This window comes from Cynocephalus volans, chromosome 6, assembly GCF_027409185.1.
Source record: "Cynocephalus volans isolate mCynVol1 chromosome 6, mCynVol1.pri, whole genome shotgun sequence".
Taxonomy (NCBI): domain Eukaryota; kingdom Metazoa; phylum Chordata; class Mammalia; order Dermoptera; family Cynocephalidae; genus Cynocephalus; species Cynocephalus volans.
Window position 1 is genome coordinate 61,740,358 of NC_084465.1, and position 10,455 is coordinate 61,750,812.

Below are 10,455 nucleotides of genomic sequence, written 5' to 3' on the forward strand. Positions count from 1 at the left end.
AAACCTAAATTCCATACAGAAAGGAAAAGATACTAATTTCTATATGAATTCTGGAAGTCATTATCAGGAACAGATACTTGAGGATGAGCCAGTTGGACCATGCTAGTATTGGCACTGAGTAGTTAGATTATTTGTAGGGGTAAATAGAAGCCATGAAGTAAAAACCAGGCTACCATATGGAATATAATTTTTCTGCTGTTCTTATTTACCTTTGTAAATAACTTTCAGAGTAATTTCTTTAAAAAATGACTATTTGCCCCCTAATTTGGCATTAGGAAATAAAAGAAGGATGACATTGAAATATATATATGGTTTTGAAATAAATATATGTGAGGATTGCCTTGATCTAGCACTTATTGGTACAATGATTTAGAGAAAAGAAAATTCAAAGAAACATTTCAACTCTTGTCTGTAGATATAAGGCATTTATTTGCCTTTGAGTATGTTCTAGGACTGAAGCAGTTAAAATCAATGGCATTTGTTCACAGTAAAAATAAGTGCCATTGAATATTACATGAATATGTTGTAACTAAAAATTTACTTTGGTTACCAATTTTTTTGATATGTGGCTCTTAGCATAGAGTTAGTTCATGTGCTTTTATATGTATATTATTTTGACCATCTGGGCAATATCAGTGAGAAATACTGGCTTTTCGGCAGCTTTATTCATACTAGTACCTTTACCAGGAGCACTGAAAGTCTTTAGAGAGTATGTGTGCAAACCTTGTTTTCATTGTAAATTGCTACTGTAACATTTTCCATCACAAATGCATGTGTGTACATGTGAATCTACATCAGGTTTTTTAGACAGCATTCTAAAAATATAGGTGAAACTTGAAAAATTGTATTTTTTTTCCGTTCAGTTATGTGTATTCCCCACCGTTTGCCAAAAAATTAATATTCACTCTTTGTCCTTTGACTTTAGAGTGACAGTATATTCAATTTGCAGTGGTACTGTTTGCTCCAGAGTTGTTTGGTTTCATTTTGCCTTGGCTGTTTTTAATGAGAAAAAGACTGAATCCTCCAGTAGTTAAAGTTGTTAAACTTCATTTTGATACTGTTTCTGAGCAATTATTTTGAACATTGGACTTTTAGAACACCACCAAGATCTTTATAAACTACTCAGCTTTTAAAAATGATTAAATTATTTGGAACAATGCTATAAGTTGTAGTAGGACCACCACATGGAGTTAGCAAGTGTTGTGCTATGCACATGAGCACTGAGTCAGGGAATGAATACAGGTAGAAATCCAGTCTGTTACCTGCAGAAGTTAGTGTGCCCTGGCAATGAAGGTGCATCTACCTAGAAGTAGGAGTATTTTTTTCCAAGGCACAGCCGAGTTGCTTTTGGGTTGTGTCTACCCAGAAGGTAACAGCATTTAATTGTGGTTTGGTTCCTCCCAGAAGCACTCATGAAAGACACTTTATAATTTAACAAGGCACCTTCAAAAGTAGGAGTCTTCAAAGATTTCTCAGCAGGATAGATAGGAAACTCTTGCTTTGCTTCATAGAAAGTGACATGCTTTGCTGAAAGTGTCCAAACAAAAATTCCCCAGCAAGCACATGGCAGTAGAATTCTGTGATATCAAGAACACTGAAGTTGAAAGGTGGTAGGAAAGGAAAACAAAAAAAGGCAACCTAATTAACTTTCAGCTAAGGGCAACAGGTAGTGTAGCATTCAAAGTCAGTGGCTCTGTTTTTCTAGGGGTGTATAGGAACAGCAGTGGTGAAGACAATGTGGTTTTGTGACTTGAAAACATTTTTCTAGGTTGACATGCAATGGTAGCAAAAGGTGTATTTTACACAATATAATCTCTTAAATGGTTTTTGAAGCCAATGACTGCATGCATACTTTAGTATTACGTCTAATATTAAAATAATTTATGGAACCTTATATACAGCTGTTTCTAATTCTAATGTTTGTAATTTGTGGAGAACCCTAATAAATATGAAAGCAAAATATACCTATCTTTAAAAGGAATAGAAAACATGATTATGTGTGTGAAACTTTCACCTAAAACCACTGAACTTGAATTCTTATTTCCAGAATGTAGGGTTATTTTATGTAACCAGAAGAGAATTTTTTTTTTAAATGCACTTTGTTGCTAGGATGGGTGTGCAGTTAATACTATTCTGCTATCTAAAGGATATATTAACATACTTAATGTCATATATTTATTTAAATTATCAATTTCTGTAAATGTAGTTTCGACTGAAATCAATGAAAGTTTTCTTTTTTTCATTTAATATAGAAATGTATTATGATGAACTCTTGGAAACAGAATTATTCTTAACTGATTTAGAAAATTCAAAACTGTCATGAGATGCAGAAAAGAAATAAAGGGAAAAACTAGATCATAATGAGAAATGAGATTTGAGCTTGATTTCAATCTCCCATAACAAAGTGTGTCAAAGAAAATAATAGTTACATATGTAACAATATATATAAAGATTATTATAATCTAAAAGATTTATGTAAAGTTAATGTTTGATTAAAATTTTTACTTCAATGGTGCTTTGTAGACTGCTTAATAGTCTTTTTTTTTTCTTGATTATTTAAAAAGGTCGAAATTTGCAAACCTTTATCTAGACTGACCAAGAAAAACACAAATTACTAAAATCAGAAACAGCCATAGCATAGTAGATCAGTTGCTTCTATTACGCTGGAGCGGGCATTTAGGAGAGAAGTGTCCTCTTCTTTTTCCAGTCTCCCCTGGTGACTCTCCTTGCGTCACTGCAGTTCAAGTGTCTGTCGGGCTGCCTGCATGGTAGCTGCTGCTAATGCTTTGGCATCAAGCTGCTTTTGCCCGTGGCTGTGGCTGTGGTGGGCCACCTGTGAGGAAGTTGTGTTTTCAGCTTGCTCCTTGCCTGTTTTTGAGCAGGGGATGCTGTGCTGGCCTCCTGCCTGAGGACACCGGGCCAAAGAAAGTTTTATTTTACACCTTTCAGTTAGAAATCACTCCAATGGTGTTTCATTAATAAAGTTAAATGTAAGAATGATGGGCCTCTTCCTATAAGAGATGAAAAGGTTTTTAAGCATAATGAAGAATGTAAACTAAACCCTCACTGGGCTAGCTGGATTTTATTTCTTTTTTCAAAGAGTAATATTTTTATTGGAATAAACAATAAAATTAAAAGGTGGGGATCCTAAGATGGCGGTGGCTGCGGGAGTTGGCGCGGAGTAGCTCAGGTGGAAAAGGCGGCCACTGGGCCTTAGGCAGCCAGGAAACTTGTGGACCTTCCTCTTGCCGTCTCTTAAGGGAGGACCGCTGCTGGTGGCCAGTCGTGGGGGCTGACCGCCACTTTGCCCTTGGCAGGAGAGGCTGCCTCATTTACAGGCAACAGCTTTGAAGTATGGAACAGGAAAAGAACTGTTTCTTAGCTGCAAAAGCGAGTCTCTAAACAGGGAACACGGCACCGGGGCTGCTGTTGATACTGCCAGGATTCTGGAAGCCGGGGCCGCGCTGAAGGCGGCCAGCTGCCCGATTCAGGATTCGAGGTTTCAGGCCGGCATAAAAGAAGATTCCTGGGAGCGCCTGAGCCACGCCGCGGGACCGAGTGAGCAGCCCGAGGCGGTGACGGCCGAGAATTGGGACAGTGATGCAGAGGCAGAGAGGGAGGCGCCCGACCAGGCACAGCCCTGTGAGTGACCCCTGGCCCGGCCCTGCTCGGGGGGTGGACGACCGGCCGGCTTCCGCCTGCCCCACGGGGCCACTAACTGACCCTGGGGCTGCCTCCATTATCTCAGGTGGTGGCGGCTCCGGCCCGGCTCGGCCAAGCCTGTCCTCCTCACCTGGCTTGGCTCGGCTCCTCACTGAGTCTTGCCACTTGCTTGCCCCGGCGCGCAGGGCTTCCCAGGGCCTAGGGCCGGCCTCCCCTCCCACTCCCTCCGCGGTTCTCTGGCGGCGCTGTTGGCTTGGGGCGTCCCCAGCCAGCGTTAGGAGGGCAAGGAAGTACGGGCTGGGCCGACTGTCACTCCACTGCACCCTGGGCTCCAGCCCCCGGTAAACTTCCTGTTACCAGGAGGCAGATACCATCTCTGTGGCCACCAGTTCAGAAAAATGCCTAACCGATTTCTGGATAGGAATAGCGTGGTCGGAGAGTTCCCAAGTTTGCTTGAACCTGCCGAAGAGCTGACTGGAGGCGGGCACCGGACTCAGTCCATGCCGGGGGGATTCAAAGGTGAACCGTGTGCTGTGGGCTCCTCCCCCGAGGAGCTCACGCTCTGGTGCGGGAGATAAGACAAGTACACAAATAACCGCAATACCAGGAGGAAGGTGATAAGTCCCGAGAAAGATCTACACAGTGCTACAAAGGCACCCAGAGTGACCGGTCATCTGCACCTAGCAGAAACCTGGTAGACTTCCTGGGCGAGGCGGTGCCGAGCAGGGTCTTGAAGGCCCAGCTGATAGACCAGGGATGCAGAACACACGTCCCAGCCCAGCCCAGTGCACACAGAGCAGGGAGACGTCCGGCTAGGGAGGTGGAGACTCGAGAGAAACCACACACCCTGTGGGGGTCACCACTGCATGATCCAACAGCCCGGGCCAGAGCGCATGGAACAGGGAGAAGTCCTGCACGGGAAGTGGAAGCTCAGCAGAGACCACACACCCTGTGGTACCACCCCGTGATCCAGCAGTCCAGCAGAGTCCAAGCTGACTAGAGAGGTGGCTCCCCGGAGAGGCCCAAGACCCGAGTCAACCACACAAACAAGGCACTAGAGGCCAAATGAGCAGTCACGGAGGTAGCCATACCAAATTGGCAACCACAGAAACATCTTAGTTAGTCAATAGTGTCAAACCGGTGGACTGTGAAACCCCCTGCCACAATGAATAAACATCAAAAAAAAAGATACCAGAAACACAAAAAATCAAGAAAGTACACCACCAAAAGTTAATAAATCTCAAACTCTAGATCCTATAGAACAAGAAGCCCTTGAAATGACTGACAAGGAATTTCGAGTGATAATTCTAAGGAAACTGAATGAGATACAAGAAAACTCAGCTAGACATCATGATGAAATGAGGAAACGTATACAGGACCTGAAAGAGGAAATGTACAAGGAAATCAATGTCCTGAAAAAAAATGTAGCAGAACTTGCCGACTGAAGAAGTGATTCAGCGAAATAAAAGCACAATGGAGAGTTTAAACAACAGGCTTACGGAAGTTGAAGAGAGAACCTCTGAACTTGAAGATGGGCTGTTTGAAATAACACAAGCAGACAAAAAAAAAAAGAAAAAAGAATCAAAGACATTGAAGAAAATCTGAGAGAGATATCAGACAACCTTAAGGACTCAAATATCTGAGCCATGGGTATTCCAGAAGGGGAGGAAAAAGGAGATTGCACTGAAAACATATTCAACAAAATAGTGGCAGAAAACTTCCCAGGTATAGGAAAAATCACAGTTCTTCACGTCCAGGAAGCTCAACGATCTCCAAAAGTATTCAACCCAAAAAGGCCTTCTCCAAGACATGTTATAGTCAAATTGGCAAAACTCAGAGACAAAGAGAGAATCTTAAAAGCTGCAAGAGAGAAGCATCAAATCACCTATAAGGGAGCCCCAATCAGGATAACATCAAACTTTTCATCACAAACCCTAAAAGCTAGAAAGGAATGGGATGATATTTTCAAAATGCTAAAAGACAAAGATTGCCAGCCAAGAATACTCTACCCTGCAAGGCTATCCTTCCGAAATGAAGGGCAAATAGTATATTTCTCAGACAAACAAAAACTGCGGGAGTTCACTACCACACAACCACCCTTACAAGAAATCCTCAAGGGAGTACTGGATTTGGTTCCTGAAAAATAACTACCACTGCCATACAAACCCAAGAAAAATCTAAACCCACTAGTCTAATAAAAATGTCATTCATGAAGAGAAAACTAACAAACAAAAATGCTATCTACAACCTAAGGAACCAACAAACACAGAAACCAAACAGTAAATCAGAGAGCAAGGAACAAAAGACACCTGAGAAATCAAACAACCAATAAAATGCTAGGAATAAATACCTTTCAATAACAACTCTTAATGTAAAAGGCTGAAATTCCCCAATCAAAAGACACAGACTGGCTGACTGGATTAAAAAGGAGGACTCAACTATATGCTGCCTACAAGAGACCCACCTCACCCATAAAGATTCACATAGACTAAGAGTGAAAGGATGGAAAAAGATTTACCATGCAAACAGAAAAGAAAAATGAGCTGGAGTAGCTATTCTTATATCTGACAAAATAGACTTTAAACTAAAAACCATAAAAAGAGACAATGAGGGACACTACTTAATGATAAAAGGACTGATCCATCAAGAAGAAATAACAATCATAAATATGTACGCACCCAATGTTGGAGCAGCCAGATTTATAAAACAAACTCTATTAGACCTAAAGAAGGAAATAGACACTAATACCATAATAGGAGGGGACCTGAACACCCCACTGTCAATATTAGACAGATCATCTAGGCAAAGAATCAGCAGAGAAACACAAGATCTAAACAATACTCTAGACCAATAGGACTTGGCAGATATCTACAGAACATTCCATCCAACAACCTCAGAATATTCATTCTTCTCATCAGCACATGGATCATTCTCAAGGATAGATCACATATTAGATCACAAATCAAGTCTCAATAAATTCAAAAAAATTAGAATTGTCCCATGTATCTTCTCAGACCACAATGGATTAAAACTAGAAATTAATAACAAATGAAACTCTGGAAACTATACAAACACATGGAAATTAAACAGCATTCTACTTAATGACATATGGGTCCAAGAAGAAATCAAGCAGGAAATCAAAAAATTTATTGAAACTAATGAAAACGATGATACATCATACCAAAACCTGTGGGATACTGCAAAAGCAGTATTGAGGGGGAAATTTATTGCATTAAACGCTCACTTCAGAAGAATGGAAAGATGGCTAGTGAACAATCTAACACTTCACCTTAAAGCACTAGAAAAACAAGAGCAATCCAAACCTAAAGTTAGGAGACGGAAAGAAATCATTAAGATCAGAGCAGAACTGAATGAAATTGAAACCCAAAAAACAATACAAAAGATCAATGAATCAAAAAGTTGGTTTTTTTGTTTTTTTTTTTTTTTTAAGGTAAGGGCTTTTTTTTTTATTTTATTTTATTTTCGTGACCGGCGCTCAGCCAGGGAGTGCACCGGTCATTCTACCTTTTTTTTTTTTGTCGTTTTTTCATGACCGGCACTCAGCCAGTGAGTGCACCGGTCAGTCCTATATAGGATCTGAACCCGCGGCGGGAGCGTCGCCGCGCTGCTAGCACAGCACGCTACCGAGTGCGCCACGGGCTCAGCCCAAAAAGTTGGTTTTTTGAAAAGATAAATAAAATTGACAAACCATTAGCATGGCTAACAAAAAAAAAGAAGAGAGAAGATTCAAACAACAAAAATTAGAAATGAAAAAGGCGATATTACAACTGATTCATCTGAAATACAAGGAATCATTTGAGACTACTATAAACAACTATACGCCAACAAGTTTGAAAATCTGGAGGAAATGGATAAATTTCTGGACACACACAAGCTCCCAAAACTGAACCAGGAAGACGTAGAAAATGTGAACAGACCAGTAACAATAAAGGAGATTGAAGCTGTTATCAGAAGGCTCCCAACAAAGAAAAGCCCAGGACCAGATGGATTCACAGCAGAATTTTACCAAACATTCAAAGAGGAATTGACACCAATTCTTTACAAACTATTCCAAAAGACTGAAACAGACGCAAATCTCCCAAACTCGTTCTATGAAGCAAACATCATCCTGATACCAAACCAGGTAAAGATATAACAAAAAAAGAAAACTACAGGCCGATATCCTTGATGAATATAGATGCAAAAATCCTCACTAAAATACTATCAAACAGAATACAGCAACACATACGAAAAATTATTCACCACGATAAAGTGGGATTCATCCCAGGAATGCAAGGTTGGTTCAACATACGCAAATCAATAAATGTGATACACCATATTAATAAACTCAAACACAAGGACCGTATGATCATCTGTATAGATGCTGAAAAAGCATTTGATAAAAATCAGCACTCATTCGTGACAAAGACCCTCTATAAGTTAGGTATAGAGGGAAAGTATCTCAACATAATTAACGCCATATATGCCAAACCCACTGACAATATCATCCTGAATGGAGAAAAGCTGAAAACTTTTCCTTTAAGAACAGGAACTAGACAAGGATGCCCACTCACACCACTCCTATTCAACATAGTGTTGGAAGTACTAGCCAGAGCAATCAAAGAAGAGAAGGAAATAAAGGGCATCCAGATTGGAAAAGATGAAGTCAAACTGTCCCTGTTTGCAGATGACATGATCCTATATATCGAACAGCCTAAAACCTCTACAGAAAAACTTTTGGAATTGATAAATGATTTCAGCACAGTAGCAGGATACAAAATCAACACACAAAAATCAGTAGCATTTCTTTTCTCCAATAGTGAACATGCAGAAAGAGAAATCAAGAAAGCCAGCCCATTTACAATAGCCACCAAAAAAATAAAATACTTAGGAATTGAGTTAAACAAGGATGTGAAAAATCTCTATAATGAGAACTACAAACCACTGCTGAGAGAAATTAGAGAGGATACAAAAAGATGGAAAGATATCCCATGCTCTTGGATTGGAAGAATCAACATAGTGAAAATGTCCATACTACCCAAAGTGATATACAAATTCAATGCAATCCCCAACAAAATTCCAAAGACATTTTTCTCAGAAATGGGAAGAACTATCCAGACATTTATATGGAATAATAAAAGACCACGTGTAGCCAAAGCAATGCTGAGCAAAAAAAATAAAGCTGGAGGCATAACACTACCTGACTTTAAGCTATACTACAAAGCTATAATAACTAAAACAGTATGGTACTAGCATAAAAACAGACACACTGATCAATGGAATAGAATAGAGAATCCAGAAATCAACCCACACACTTACTGCCATGTGATCTTTGACAAAGGCACCAAGCCTATTCACTGGGGAAGGGACTGCCTCTTCAGCAAATGGTGCTGGGATAACTGGATATCCATATGCAGGAGAATGAAACTAGACCCATACCTCTCACCATATACTAAAATCAACTCACAATGGATTAAGGATTTAAATATACACCCTGAAACAATAAAACTTCTTAAAGAAAACATAGGAGAAACACTTCAGTAAATAGGACTGGACAGAGACTTCATGAATACGACCCCAAAAGCATGGGCAACCAAAGGAAAATTAAACAAATGGGATTATATCAAACAAAAAAGCTTCTGCACAGCAAAAGAAACAAGTAACAGAGTTAAAAGACAACCAACAGAGTGGGAGAAAATATTTGCAAAATATACATCTGACAAAGGATCATTATCCAGAATATATAAGGAACTCAAACAGCTTTACAAGAAAAAAACAAGCAACCCAATTAAAAAATGGGCCAAAGAGTTAAGTAGGCATTTCTCTAAGGAAGATATACAAATGGCCAACAGACATATGAAAAAATGCTCAACATCACTCAGCATCTGGGAAATGCAAATCAAAACCACATTGAGATACCATCTAACCCCAGTTAGGATGGCTAAAATCCAAAAGACTCTGAACGATAAATGCTGGCGAGGTTGCAGAGAAAAAGGAATTCTCATACATTGTTGGTGGGACTGAAGAATGGTGCAGCCTCTATGGAAAATGGTATGGAGGTTCCTCAAACAATTGCAGATAGATCTACCATATGACCCAGCTATCCCATTGCTGGGAATATACCCAGAGGAATGGAAATCATCAAGTCGAAGGTATACCTGTTCCCCAATGTTCATTGCAGCACTCTTTACAATAGCCAAGAGTTGGAACCAGCCCAAATGTCCATCATCATATGAGTGGATATGGAAAATGTGGTACATCTGCACAATGGAATACTACTCAGGTATAAAAACGATTGAAATACTGCCATTTGCAACAACATGGATGGACCTTGAGAGAATTATATTAAGTGAAACAAGTCAGGCACAGAAAGAGAAATACCACATGTTCTCACTTATTGGTGGGAGCTAAATATTAATATATAAATTCACACACACACACACACACACACACACACACACACACACACACACAAAATACCGGGGGGGGGAAGAAGATATAACAACCACAATTACTTGAAGTCAATACGACAAGGAAACAGAAAGGATATTGTTGGGGGGGAGGGAGGGAGGTTTTGGTAAGGGGCAACAATAATCAACCACAATGTATATCTACAAAATAAAAGTAAAAAAAAAAACCAAAGACAAATCAAATACAAAAATAAAATAAAATAAAATAAAAATATATGAAAAAAATTAAATTAAATTAAAAGGTGATTCCATTCCATAAGCTGCATTTTTTAATTTAAATTTATTAAAAAGTGTTGATTATACATATTTGTGGAGCACAGTT